Source organism: Schistocerca cancellata, chromosome 6 (genome assembly GCF_023864275.1).
Source record: "Schistocerca cancellata isolate TAMUIC-IGC-003103 chromosome 6, iqSchCanc2.1, whole genome shotgun sequence".
Taxonomy (NCBI): domain Eukaryota; kingdom Metazoa; phylum Arthropoda; class Insecta; order Orthoptera; family Acrididae; genus Schistocerca; species Schistocerca cancellata.
In genome coordinates this window covers 352,553,730-352,569,526 of record NC_064631.1, presented here as the reverse complement: position 1 = coordinate 352,569,526, position 15,797 = coordinate 352,553,730, and positions in this window count along the sequence as shown.

Genomic DNA, 15,797 nt, shown 5'->3' with positions numbered 1-15,797 from the left:
TAACTGTAAGGCGTAGCTACTATTGCAAGTAAAACATTTTTTATTTTCACAGTGGTTTCCATTTCGTGACTGATCAGAACTTACTTTCCGAATAGCCCTCGTAGTTAACACCCTCCAGCGCAAAGTGACATTTTCCAGTGTTGGGTGTGCGACGTGCAGCCCGTAATCTGCTGAATGCTTCTTTTAGGTGTTGTCTATGTTCCTGCATATCCCTTGAATTTATGATTAGGTCATCAAGATAAACTGAGCACAAGTGCGGTTTTAACCCTCTCAGCGCTCCGTCCAGCAACCGTTAGAATGTCACCGGCACATTTTTCAACCCAAAAGTCATCCTCCTGTATTAGTATTGCCCCCCCCCCCTTTGCTGAAAAAGCTGTCTACAGCCTATCTTTTGGAGCCACTTCTAACTGATGGTATCCGCTCTTGAAAGCCAACGTTGGGAAATACTTACTTTTGCAGGGTTATCTATTGTCTCCATGATTTGCGGAATAAGATATGCATCTGTTTAGTCTTATTATTCAAACAGCGATAATTACAACAAAACTGTTGCTTCTGCGGGCCGTCCACAGACTTCTTCGGTACGACTACAATTCCTGCCACTCATACACTATTACTTTCCTCTAATTACTGATCTATGAACTCTTCTAAGGCTATTTGCAACGACCGTGTCGCTCTATATGATCTTCGGTATATCGGTGCTTCATTTCTTGTAGGAATCGTGCGTTGTCTAACTAGCGTGGCAGGCAATGGCCCTCTCGACAAAAGAAAAATAAAAAAAAAACACATCCTGGAATTCTAGCAACAGTTCCTCCAACTATGCTCTTTCTGCTCCTATCAAATGCTTCGACTTCTCACTAAATGCAGTCCCAGCAGTGTCCTGTGCCATCTCAGAGCTCACACCTTCTACGTTGTGTTTGGCAATCTTCTTCATCCGGAATCTCTGGTGTAGCTAACAACGTTCGCTTCAACAATTTTACATCTTCGGCGCCCCAATTATCCACAATAACGGGTACCACTTTTCCTCCATCCTCCATACTACGTTTCACCAAACAACACTCTGTGTGTAATTCTTCACTACTTTCCAATGGTTCTATTACGCATATCACGCGTACAAATAAGTTCAGTTCCACATTCACCCAATTTGATTTTCCGGTGCCTTTAGACAAGCAGTCATGGGAATCAAGACTTTAGGCTATTGGACTGTGTTCTATGCTAGACACTCCTCGCAGTAGATTAACATTGACAACAGTTTCACGTGATCGGAATGTCTACACACTCTGTTCCACTATACGTCATCGAAGGTCAATTATGGCACGATGTTGAAGCAAAAAATCTAACCCTGGATCATGCTGTACCCCTCGCTTACATGAGACACCTCATCCCCACACTGCCTGAACTTGGTTGTGCCAAATGAAAAATTCACCACTACTGACCCCAGTGGTAGTATACTATCGTCTACCCCACGAAAGTCACATCGTGGTGCGTTCCACTGCCCCCTACCCAATAATTCTCTCGAGGCTGCTGACACATATGCTCCTGTGTTCAACAACACTTTATACTCTCTTCCATCCACAACACCCATTATGGCACATTGCGCCTCTGATTTCGTTGTTACTGAACTTATTCCTACCGGGAACTGTTATCGGTTGTCGTGAGTCTCCGTTGTAAGATTAACGGACCTTTCCTATGCCCTGGACTACCTCTGCTACTACTCCTGCAACCCTACCGCTGAGAAAAACCTCCATTACTGCCATTTGCACCAGATTGTTGGAGACCACCGTTACTCCAGTTGTGCTGCCGGTTTCGTAATTCGTAACATTGTCTTTGTACATGTCCAGTTCGACCGCGATTAAAACACTTAATATTGTGTGTTTGCGCCCTGTCACTCTTGACGACCTATCCCTTCATGAAGATCCTTATGTGCCCATGTGCGCACTCTACTGGACATTTCCCATGTCAAACCCCTTAAAAAATAGTACCGAGCGCGCTATTCTCAGCCTCTTGTAGCACCACTTTGTTTACTTCCTCGTTTAATGAGAGCTCGTGCATGTTGCGTTTACTTTCCTAATTCTGTTCGCAAAGTCTTCTACTGCTTCATCGTGTATCCTGGATACCAGCCCCAAATTGTTCGTGAGAAAACCATGCAGTATTGTGCTTCCTGTATCGCTGTTCAAATCACTGTCTGATCTGGTCAAAAGTTCTACATTTCGCCATGCTTCTGTGCACCTTACGAATAATCTTGCTTCTCCTGATAAACGTAATCTGGTGATCTGCAACTACTGTTTATCTGACCAATCCCCTATGTCAGCTGAAGACTTAAGATCCTCTGTAAATGCCAAAACATCCTTAGACGCTCTACCAGAAAAAGGAGAAACATGATTCGTCACAGTCGGACCCACTCCTGGACACTTATGTCTCGCGATTCTTCCTGTTAGTTCATTATATTCACGTTATCCGATTTCAACTGAGCCACCAGATCACCTAATGACTGCACCGCTTATTCACTGGTGACACCTATATCTCTGAATTTTTCTCTGCATCCATCATTAACGATAGAAATTACACTAAAACAAAACAAAACGTACACAACAGTTAGTCCCGAAGTGTTCTACCAAGTTACTCCTCCTCTTTAATCGTGAGCCACCTGGACTGTCTACATTGCCTAGCCGTACGCCCAAAATGATTACAAGCAAAGCACTTCCGCTACTGATTCACCCCAAGGCGCATAATGCCCGAGTAAATTACACTGAGTGCAACGTACAAATAATAACCATTCATCTTTACCATTATTCCTAAATTGCGACTTATCCACATGTTCCTCTGGTTTCGTAAATGTAACTTTCGTTAAACCACTCCCTCCAAACGAAGACCCCATGATTACCACTACCCAATAACAATATAGTCTCACTCACCCCAAAGACGATACTGCGGGTTGTGGCTCGAACGATGTGCTGCGGGGATGGCAGACCCTCCTCTGTTGATTGCTGTGACGTCAACCCTCCTGACACTTCTGTATCGACCACTCTGTAGTGGTATCTCTGTAGGGGTAGTGCGTGCATGATGATGCCGTAGGTGGTGGGGAACCAATGGAAACGCTGTGGGCAGTTTAACAACATAAATGTATTATATCTTCAGTTCTACATGAGGCACTCAATTCTACATGAGGCAGGCACGTCTCTGCTCGTGAGCTCCGACGGTGCAGCTGGCGTCGGCTGCTAAGACGGCGACCCGCAATGCTACATCACGAGTACGGCCCGGCGGCGAAGGCCAGGCCACGGCCAGGTTCGACAGCGGAACTTCCAAGGGGAGTAATATGCCAGGCGATGGACCGGCTGCTTTTCGCTCAACGGTGGCGGAGGTGAGAGTGCGCAGGTCTCGATGCTCGCCCATCGGATAGTGGGAGGACGGCGTCTGGTGTTGTGACAGTGAAGGACCCATGCAATGGCAGAAGCAGCCTTGTCTCGAACTGGAGGCTGCTGCTGGGGCTGCCCAGTCATCTCGCGGTCGAGCGGTGCTCTGGTGACATGGTGCGGCTTCTCAGAGGAAACCAATTCCCTGAAGCTAATAACATCCTATCCTCAAAACCAGCCTCATTTATGCTCTATTAGTGCCCATTTGTTCCTCCAAAACCGGGTGTCTAGTCACGTTGCCCACAACAAAGAGATTTTTACAAGTGTTGTGACAATGACCCGCTTACTACATCGTTCTTTGCTGCCCAGGGCAGTTTACCACTGCACTCAGCTTGAAACGTCCCCTTAGAAAAATGATAAATGACTGTGCTTAAACTGACACACAATATTTTTAGCGCAACGCAATCTGTCTTTCAAAAATCCCTACAAAAGGATGGCCCTGACTGACAATAACCTATACCTTTCATGAATCACTTACCTCACAAAAATCTTCGTTACTCAAACTACTGCAATACAGCGAGCGCCAATACTGCCAGATGAGTAAAAGATTCTAACTACTGAAGGCACAAACTACTGAGTGGCATACTTAGTACATGAAAGATTTTGATAGAGAACAATGTATTTACCTTAATAGTGTTCAAAAGTCGATATATACATATCAGTTCATGACATCCAGTCTTACAAATTTACTGTCTCTGATGGACACACGTCCAGATCATCCGCTCTCAAAACTCTGCCATCTCTCTCCCCGCATCCACCACTGCTGGCGGCTCACCTCCAACTGTGCAACGCTACGCGCTGTTGACAGCCAACTGCCCAACACTACAATATCAAATTCCAACAATGAAAACCAGCCACAGACTGCACACAGCACAGTCAGTGATTTTCATATAGAGCATTACTTGGCGTTAACAACATAAAAACCTAAACAGCCTACTTACAAGCTATCTTAGTTTTAAAACTCATTTGCACATCTGATACTGTGCCCTACATGCCGACATAGCATGGGTGACGGCCAGCGCTGTTCCCGCAATAATCCGTGGCGGCCTCCATGGTACTTTCAGTCATTTACACTATAGATTTAACACTTTTACCTAAAATACTGGGCAGTGCTACTACACATGGAAGCAACAGAAAGTTTTCACGTGTATCTGTATGTCAAATTCCTGACTAAAGAAAAGCCATAGAAATCGTAAAGGTAAGCAACCATAAGATAGAGCCAGTTGTAATAACAACTTGGTACACATACACGCCATCAGCAGGCATGTAAATGATAAAGTCACAAATCTCTTTGAGATGTAGAACTGCTACCAGACAACATTAGAAATGAAACTTCCTGGCAGATTAGAACTGTGTTGCTGACCGAGACTCGAACTCGGGACCTTTGCCTTTCGCGGGCAAGTGCTCTACCAACTGAGCTACCCAAGCACGACGCATGCCCCGTCCTCACAGATTTACTTCCGCCAGTACCTCGTCTCCTACCTTCCAAACTTTACAGAAGCTCTCCTGCGGACCTTGCAGGACCAGCACTCCTGAAAGAAAGGATATAGCGGAGACATGGCTTAGCCACAGCCTGGGGGACGTTTCCAGAATGAGATTTTCACTCTGCAACGGAGGGTGCGCTGATATGAAATGCTGCAAAGTGAGAATCTCATTCTGGAAACATTAGAGTTCTTCGTTTTTAATATTGTTACCAAGGTAAGTAGGGTACATAAGGGGCGTGAATAGTGTTAGACAAGGGATCACCTTGAAGGCAATGGATACGCCACGTTCTAACGTGAGACAGTTGGATGGGGTCTCATTTTGAGACTCCATCTGACCATCTGGTCGAATCGTGCAATATTCAGATTTGTGGGCCATTCAGATGTGACTGTGGCCACAAGTTAGACTGCATGGGAATGTGAGGACAGTCATACTCATCAACAAGGTTCGAGTCGGTCATGAACGAACACCATAAGGGAGGATCGCGAAACGTGCCCAAGCTGCATTGCAACTCCTTAAAATGTGCGCCTGCCATCCAAGAACAAGTAATGGATTCCCTGCAACATTCTGTCTGATACCGCGCCATTGGTCAGAAAATAGCCGCATGGACAGAAGCTGACAGCATGCAGGTTAGGGAATTATCGTTCCATAGGTAGGCTGCCGTTAACATCGTAACACTAAGGGATGCTCTTGCAGTGGTGCCGTGACAGGGAAACACTGACTGCTGATGAATGACGCCTTGTTGTGTTCTGTGATGGACCACAGTTCTGTGCTAACATGGATAACTGTTGTCGACAAATAAGGCAGCGACGTGGGGAGAGAACTCAGTGTTTTGGGCAGCCGTGACATAGTGTACGGTACCATCGGCTACGGCTTTAGGTCAGGTTTGATAGAGCAACGACACGTCATTGGCATCCTAAGTCTTCACTTGTTACATCTCATGTGACAAATCCCTAGTGAAATTTTTCAACAGGACAATGCTCGCCCCAAAGGCCCATGTATCGATGACCTGTACGCTTCATGTTCAGCTGCTACTCGTATGGCCAGAGAGATCCACATAAGCATCTGCCATAGAACATGAGTGAGAGCAGCTTTGACGTTAACTCCGTCCCAGTCTCAATATCTGAAACGCCAAGAACCAGGTACAACAGTTGCAGCTTGTCGCTTGAGAAGATACAAAAACTTGATGGCAGCCTTTGCAACCCAGTCAGTCAATGCATCTAGGCCCGAGTGGCTCCAACGACAGACTGATAAGGGAGCTCATACTGCCCAGTTATTTTTAAATTTGACTCGATACCACTTTCACTAAAATAACACCACATATATTTTAAACCTGGTGATGTTGCATTTAATGTTCTCCTCATCTTCTTGGTGATTCACTTTTATCTTTGGTAGTTTATTTACAACTTTCATGTAAAATATACCCACCCATTTAAGTACGTTGTTGTTAGAACATAGACACTAAAAAATACAGGCAGCAGTAGTATCTCTAGTGATCAATAACCACAGTTTATATTTGAGTTGGAGTTTTTGTGAAATTGTGCTTCTTCCCCTCCATTCTCTTCCCTCCGACTAATTAGAACCAGTCGTCGAAGTATTCCATCGCTACAGAAGAAAATATTCGCCTACGACGTCCGTTACCTACGTTCTCGAAACATTGCTGCGTTTCGTTTTCTGTAAGTCTGCTCAGGAGGTGTGTCAAAAATCCCCGACTGTTGTAGCTGCCCGTTAACTGATGTGAGTTGAAAGATGATGATGAAAAGTTAACAGTGTAAGGACATATAAGGTCCATTCGAAAAGAAATAAGTAGGACACTATAAAATTTACACTTATGATAAGGTCGTAATGTCATTGCTTGCGAGAGGAAATGATCCCCTTAACAGTGCTGAGGTCCCAAACTCACTGCTAGATGGGCACAGGAAGCATGTCGAATGGTACTCTTTCTTAAACATCTGTAGATCTATGTAAAGGAAGGGAATGATTTCAGTCACAAGTCGTCGCTGGAGGCACAGTGTCAACACCTTGAATCGAGCAGAGATGACAAATTCTCCTGTGGAGGCATGCAGAATCGCTGTATTCTCTGTTTTCAGGCGACTGCGTCCAGTGTATAGTAAACGTGTGTATGTGCTCGTCCTGACGTCACGTGAGTGTGCGCCCCTGTTCCTCTAGCGGCAATTTTGTGATCCCAGTGCTCTTTTAGGGACCAATACGATACGATTATTTCAGTGATTTATGTTTTACTGTCTCCGTCACGTTTCATTTCGAATTTATCTTAGAGTCCGAGGTAGTAAGAAAGTGGTGCGCTGATACGATGCGACAGATAGTTGCTTAGTTACGTCAACAGCCATATTTATTTTCTTTCGTACCTCATAATCACTTTGTTGTAATGTTTTTTAATTAACTCCGGCTGTCTGGAATATTAAAAGCTACAGTCATGAGTCTTCGCCTACTCCATGTTACTTATTTACAAAAACGAGACAACTGACTGAAACGTATCGAGGGTGAGAACCTCACAGGGCTAAAATATTTCTCGCCTAATTTTACTTCCAAATGCCAGAAGTTTTGTTAGGGCTGGTCTCAAATAACACTGCTACTCATACAGTAACGAACTTCTGCGGAAACGGAGAGCACCTGCCTTCCTACCTTAATACAGGAGCACTCCAAGTAGCGCGTCCACTGCTTAATATAGTCTCAACACTTGTAGAAAAACTGATAAAAATACGCCAGGGAGAAAGTCTGTTTAGCCTGAAAGCAAGTAAAAAATCGAGGGTAGTATAAAAACAATTAATTACCAGAAAGTAGTGTCCTCTACCACTCTCATATGATATACACTGAGGAGCCAAATAACCTGGTATAGGCCTGCGAATTCAAATACAAAGATATACATACAGGCAGAATACGGCACGGCGGTCGGTAACGCCTATATAAGACAACAAGTGTCTGGCGCAGTTGTTAGATCGGTTAATGCTGCTACAATATCAGGTTATCAAGATTTAAATGAATTTGAACGTTGCGTTACAGTCGGCGCACGAGCGTTGAGACACAGCATCTCCTAGGTAGAGATGAAGTCCGGATTTTCCCGTACGACTATTTCACGACTGTACCATGATAGCAGGAATCAGGTAAAACATTAAATCACTGACATCGCTGCGGCCAGAAAAAGATCTTGCAAGAAATGGGACAAAGATGACTGAAGAGAAACTTTCAACGTTACAGAAGTGGAAACTAAACCACTAAATTCCGTCCGAACAGGCGACGAAGGCCCAACGGTACCGACGATCACCGTGTCATCCTCAGCCCGCAGACATCACTGGATGTGGATATGGAGGGGCATGTGGTCAGCACACCGCTCTCCTTGCCATATGTCAGTTTTCGAGGCCGAAGCCACTACTCCTCAATCAAGTAACTCCTCAGTTTGCCTCACGAGGGCTGAGTGCACCCCGCGTGCCAACAGTGAAGGGCAGACCGGATGGTCACCCATCCAAGTGCTAGTCCAGCCCGACAGCGCTTAACTTCGGTGATCTGTCGGGAACCGGTGTTACCACTGCGGCAAGGCCACTGGTGCAACCCTTCCGAAAATTGCTGCAGATTTCAGTGTTGGACCATCAACAATCTTCAGCGTGCGAACCATTCAATGAAACATCAGAGCCGAAGACTCACTCGTGTACCCTTGATGACTGCATGACACAAAGTTTTTCGCCTCTCCTGTGACCGTCAATACCGATACTGGACTGTTGATGAGTGAAAACATTTTGCCTGATCGAACGAGTCTCGTTCCAAATTTTACCGAGGGGATAGACGTATTCGGGTATGGAGACAACCTCATGAATTCTTGGAACCTGCATGTCAGCAGGGTACTGTTCAAGCTGGTGGATGCTCTGTAATGGTGTGGAGCGTGTGCAGTAAGAGTGATATGGGGCCCCTGATACGTGTAGATACGACTCTGGCGTGTGACACGCACGTAAGCAGCCTGTATGATCACCTGCATCAATTAATGTCCTTTGGGCAATTCCAGCAGGACAATGCGACACCCCACACGTCCAGAATTTCTACAGAGTGCCTCCAGGAAGACTCTTCTGGGCTTATACATTTCCGATGGCCACCAATCTTCCCAGACATGAACATTATCGAGTATATCTGAGGTTCCTTGCAACGTGCTGTTCAGAAGAGATCTCCATCTCCTCGTACTCTAACGGATTTATGAACAGCCCTGCAGGGTTCATGGTGTCAGTTCCCTCCAACACTACTTCAGGCATTAGTTGAGTCTATGCCACGTGATGTTGTTGCACTTCTGCGTGCTTGCGAGGGTCCTACACAATATTAGTCAGGTGTGCCAGTTTCTTTTGTTCTTCAGTGTAGATTACAGTATCGACTTAATGTGTCCTTGAGCAGCAAGAAACAGGTCCACTAAAGAGACTGCTTTCACCACGCTTGGCTGCCCTCTTCTGCGTTACTGCTGTGCACTGTGCATCAGTTACGATTGATGCAGGACTCTGAAAAGCCCCAAGGTGGGCAGCTTGTTTTGCTTTATCGCGAATTAGGGGAGACAGTGCCATGGATGTGATATGCGAATTGCGCTGGAAATCATTAAAACAAGGCGTTTCTTGTTGCGGCAGGATCTTCTCGTAAAATTAGTATCACCAACTTTGACCTCAAGTGTGAAAATATTGCGTTGGTGCTCATCTTCATAAGGAGAAGTGACCATCATAATGAAATAATGGAAATCAGAGCTCGCATAGAAAGATTTATGAGGTCAGTTTTCCAGCCAGGTGTTCCAGAATGGAACGGTAGAGAAAAAGCTTGAACGCGATTCGCTGAACCATCTGCTAGTCAGTTCACTGTGTACTTCAGGGTAATCATGTACATTGGGAGGTAGATATTTCAAAAAGACACCAAATATAACAACTAATTCAGAACACGGCTTCCCTACGCAGCTTTATGGTACCAACGGAAAACTGTGACCATCAAAATTTGCTCACGAATATACGACGGTACTACATCCTCTTCCACCTCAGCAGGCGTATTCGGAATTGTTTTTACCGCATTTGATGTGCAGTAAGCACGTTTTATATTGTCGGAAGCAACACGTAAGCGACTGTCTCGATCTAAAATATACCGAATAATCAAGAAAGTGTTGCAAAATGGTTCAAATAGTTCTGAGCACTATGGGACTCAACTTCTGAGGTCATCAGTCCCCTAGAACTTAGAACTACTTAAACCTAACTAACCTAAGGACTTCACACACATCCATGCCCGAGGCTGGATTCGAACCTGCGACCGTAGCGGCCCCGCGAAAGTGTTGCAAGAACTCTTCAGTACAATCGCATTATTTTCGCTATTGTTCCATCCAGTCAAACGGAGGTTTGGTACGATCGGTTTCCAGGCAACCAATCCACAAGTTTCATGCAGTCACTGTCGAATTTCGAGTTTTCACTAGACTCTATAGAGCGGTGCAGCAGCGTCCGGGTTCGCAGCGCATACAGTTAGCAATAACGGGGTGATCAGCCGGATTTCGGATAAAGCAGTGGCTTCAATAGCAACATTCCATCCAGATTACAGAATTCACTGGTCATCCAAACAGGGCGTTTTAATAACGGGACATCGGTCCTTAGAGTGCTGTTCTACCAGCATGTCAGCGCATTTCAATCAATTCAACTCTTGGACAATATATATACGTCGGTTTCTATTTGCAACACATTACGATGCATGTACTGCACAGAGGGACACACTCAGACAAATAATCATTATATAATAACGATAGCGTCGCACTTGACGGGGACGGAAAAATGTCATACTTTTCCTTTCATGTCTATTAAAAGGGTTTGGCTACTAATCTGTTGAAACCATTGAAAGCGACTGCAGCTTATTCTCTGCAGCCTGTAGCAAGTTTCGCAAATAATTTTAAGTCTCAAATACGATACACTGCAGACAGTTATTTTTAGTGAACGAAATGTCAGAAAACTGCTAACCACAGTTCACAGCTTTAGAAATAGGACTGTAGCATCGATTAAAATGAATGGGTTGCAGTTCTTTACGTATTTCCTCTAGTCTGTCAAACAATACATTGTTTTATTATCTTTGGAGGGTTTTTCCTCACATATGTAACACTGAAATGAATAAATTGTACTTGTAATGGCATTATTACTCAATTTAATGATAAATAGAAACGGAGCCCAGTTCGCCCCATATTTGAGAAAAGTCATTGAATAAATACACGTACCTATGAGCCTTTATCGCTGACTTCAGTCTGGTGTAGAGCTAAGTAAGTCTCCTTATTTTCACGTATTTCGTTCTTTGCAGATAACGACTTTCATTCCCGTAGTAACAACAACGGGATTTAAAAAAAAAGTAGTTTTGCATGACTGAGGTGCTTCTGCTAGTTCATCAGCTACTGAAGAAAACGACGGGCATACTGATACTGTGTTTCTTCACTTCTGGAGCCATTCGATACACTACTGCACAATCTGTTAATGAACAAGCGAACAAAATGCGAATCTATGGAGTATCAGACGATATTTGTGATCAGATTAAGGACCTTCTGGCATCAGTATGTCTTTCGTAATGGGGAGGAATTGTCATTTGTGAAAATAACTTCGTGTATTATCCAAGGAATAATTACAGGATCGTAGCTTTCGACGATATGTATAAATTAATAGGTGGCTAATGTCGGGAGCACATTGAGCCTGGTTTCATGTATTGTTGTTGTACATAATTTTCACGATTGTCTTCGAAGCTTAATTTTTAGCGTCGCTGCCTTGGATGCGGAAGGAACTGATTCGACTCCCATCCATTCTCGGATTGTTCTGAGGCATGGAAGTGTGAGATTTCGTCCACTCAGCCTCCTGACGACAAACGAGGAGCTGTTGAATAAAGAAGCTGTGGCAACAACCGCTGGAGGTAACGGTCACACAAGCGTTTCGTCCCGATTACCCACCGCTATAGCATTACAGAAACGCTTTTCAGATGCAGTGGCGGACGCTACAAGGGAGGCGTTCTTTATCACAGAGAGGTTAACTGCTAACAATTATAAAGTTCCAAGATGACTCGAACATTTCACTTCCCCCCCAAACCATCCAGTGAAGTTCCAATGGGTAAAATTGCTCTAAGCACTACGGGACTTAACATCTGAGGTCATCAGTCCCCTAGACTTAGAACTACTTAAACCTAACTAACCTAAGGACATCACACACATCCATACCCGAGGCAGGATTTGAACCTGCGACCGTAGCAGCAGCGCGGTTCCGGACTGAAGCGCCTAAAACCGCTCGTCCACAACGGCCGGCTGAAGTTCCTATGACGGGACAATGGAATACATTCTAGCTCATACATCGCCATACCGACTTTTGTCAATACGCGCACTATTCATATTCCTGAATGAACAGCGAATGTGGGATTTTGAAGTATGTGGGGTTAAGGTTATTAATATTTATTTATATTCATAATGTAAAGCCGAATTTAGATTGACCGTGTTTCCATTATCAACATAAATTGATCTCAGTTGATAAAGAAGTCGGTTAATTCATTTGTGTAGGAGATCTGTTTCCGATTGTGGCACATGGTTTCGGTGGGAGTGGAGTTTGGCCGGATATTCCACGAATCAGTGAGATACTAGCTTCTGCGGATGACTAAAATATAATAGCAAGAAGCCGGAAAACTGTGGAAGAGAACAGACTATCATTAGTATCGGATTAAGCATCAACCAGCAGGAAAAAAAACATTATAGGTGCTGGAACGGCACGCAAGGAGAAAATGTCGGCCTCAGTAACAACCTATGCCCTTGACAAAGGCGAGCAGCTGGAACTGACTAACATCTACTTAAAAGACACATTAAGAAATCAAAAAGAGACCATTATCAACGAAAAGAAAAACTTTGAACATAGCTGCTAAGGTTCAGTGACCGTGTCAGAATTATATTAGAACAAATAAGCCCTCGGTCACAAATATTAAGTCAAAATTGACATGGTTTCGACGCTACTATGAGCGTCGTCTTCAGAATTAAACTAACTGTTCTAAAACCTATTAGGTATATAATACATTAATAAAATTAAAGTTTGTACTGACTGGAAAGAGATGCAGTACTTACAAGTCACATTTTAAAAAAGATCTAAGCCGGAAAGGCGACGTCATGAATAGTTTTAAATAAGATGGCGAGCCGCTAAGGGCTTGTTGCAACCCTTGTTCACTCAAGTACGAGCAGCCCTTAGCGGCTCGCCATCTTATTTAAAACTATTCATGACGTCGCCTTTCCGGCTTAGATCTTTTTTAAAATGTGACTTGTAAGTACTGCATCTCTTTCCAGTCAGTACAAACTTTAATTTTATTAATGTATTATATACCTAATAGGTTTTAGAACAGTTAGTTTAATTCTGAAGACGACGCTCATAGTAGCGTCGAAACCAGGTCAATTTTGACTTCATATTTGTGACCGAGGGCTTATTTCCTCTAATATCAACCAACAGAGCCTATTCTCAGCTAACGAGACTGTTATCATCAAACCTCTTCACCTGGGCCACCAAAGTGCTGTCCGCTCCGATAGCTGAGTGGTCAGCGTGAGTGCCGTCCGCTCCGATAGCTGAGTGGTCAGCGTGACAGATTGCCGACCTACGGGCCCGGGTTCGATTCACGGCTGGGTCGGTGATTCTCTCCGCTCAGGGACTGGGTGTTGTGCTGTCTTCATCATCATTTCAGCCCCACCCGGCGCGCAGGTCTCCCAATGTGGCGTCGAATGTAATAAGACCTGCACCTCCCGGCCAATGACGCCAGACGCTCATTTCCATTTTCGTGCCAAGCTGCTCACCTACACAAAGAAGACCGGCGCTCATACATGCATTCCAGAATAGGAGCCTCACCGCAAAAGACATCTAAATGCTCGACACGTTTCAAAAGTGTGAACGAGCGGGCCAGTCAGTTCACGGAATGTCCTCACGTTCGGTGAGCTCCTCCACCAGCGCCTTTCGATGCGGTCGCACATTGTCGTCGATAAAAAATGAAGTCACGGTCGATTGCACCCGAGAAAAGCCGCACATGGGAAAGAGGTATGGTGTCACATTATTGTTGACCTGCAATTGTACTGTCTTTTAAAAGATTGGGAAGTCACTATGGCCACGTAACACCATGACTCCGCACAGCATAACCCGTGGGCCAGCAGAACGATGATGTTCGACAATGTTGGACATATCTTCATATTGAGAGAGGTGGGAACACGCAATGCAGGAGGAACGTTGTCGAACTTGATTATTTTGGTAATCCAGTTTTTACGGTGTTGGGTGACACAATGTCGCATGGACGTATTCATCTCCAAATCCTAAAATACGATACACTCATTGGACTACGTTATTGTAGCAATGTATTACCTTTCCCATGAACGTCTTTCAAGAGGTGCATTCGGCCATGATTTAACTTTCATGGAGGACAGTGCGCGACCATATCGAACTTCAACTGTGGGAGCTCTTGTTACCAGACGATACTCGACGAATGGTCTGGGCTGCCCGTTCCGACGACTTCGGTCACAACGAGCACATGTGGGACGCATCGGGGAGACGTTCAGCAGCCTGTCCTCATCCAACAAAAACCAACGAGCAGTTGTCAGTTGCGCTGGTGGAGGAATGGAAATCCGTATCACATGAAATCCTAACCAACCTTGTGGCTGCCATAGCATCACGTTGCTGAGTGTGTGTTACAGTCCTTAGTGATCGCACACCCTGATACGAAACATTTTCCGCCCATTTGTAATGCCCAGGTGACCATCATAAGCCGATGTTACTTTAATTATTGCCTTTGAATAAAAACGTCGTTGCTGTTTATCTCATTGCGTGTTTTTTCAGATACCGCCTATGCTATACTGTAGCAGTTCTTTCTCTGTGCAGTCTATGTTTTATCGAGCTGTCTTACTTGTTAGTGACACATCACGCGCAAACTTCTTTCGTCTTTAAATTGTGTACCCCAGTGTATTTAGATTAAATCCTGAAATGAGGTCACAAGCTATTCTGATAGATCTTTAGACTATTTCTAAGAATATTTGTGAGAAAAATATAACAATGCAGTATAAGACAGAACACAGAGCCAGTTTTAAGGACATTTTACTTTCGCACTCTTTCTGTTTTCGGGCACGATCGTTTGCTGTTGCTGCTATCTAGCAAGTGCAATTTTTCTCCTCAAAATATGAAATCAAGATTGTGATTTTTCCCAGTCAGTGTATTATATTAATGTTTTTATTTAATCTTGATTATGTTTAGCACCTAAATTTGTCAAGAACCCACCACTCTTACGAAACCTCCAGAAATTCCTCACTTTAGCCGGTGAGTCAGTAGATGGTATTATAAAGGGCGTACGGTATTATTCGCCACGCCTTCCCCTCCAGCCGGCCGCGGTGGCCGAGCGGTTCTAGGCGCTTCAGTCCGGAACCGCGCGACTGCTAGGGTCGCAGGTTCGAATCCAGCCTCGGGCATGGATGTGTGTGATGTCCTTAGGTTAGTTAGGTTTAGGTAGTTCTAAGTTCTAGGGGACTGATGACCTCCGATGTTAAGTCACACAGAGCTCTGAGCCTTTTGAACCATTCTGAACCTTCCCCTCCGAGTTTAGCAGTAATTAAGCCAGTCCGTGCTTCAACTGATTTAGTCTGCCGCAGCATAGAAATTCTTCCTACCTGTGATGTGGAGAGCCACTTCAAGGACATTTTACCATCGCACTCTTTATGTTATTGCTTTCTTGTTTGTACACTGTAAGCCATAAATCATCAACATTTTTTTGAGGCCTTACTCCCGCTGCAATGCGGAGTCGGCCTTGTTACTACTGATTTGGCTGTGTCAGTTGCAGAACGATCCCCCCCCCCCCCCCCCCCCCCCTCGGGACGGAGTTAGTGTAGCCGAACTGCCTGCGTCTAGTGTAAGCCATGGAAGAGTGCGC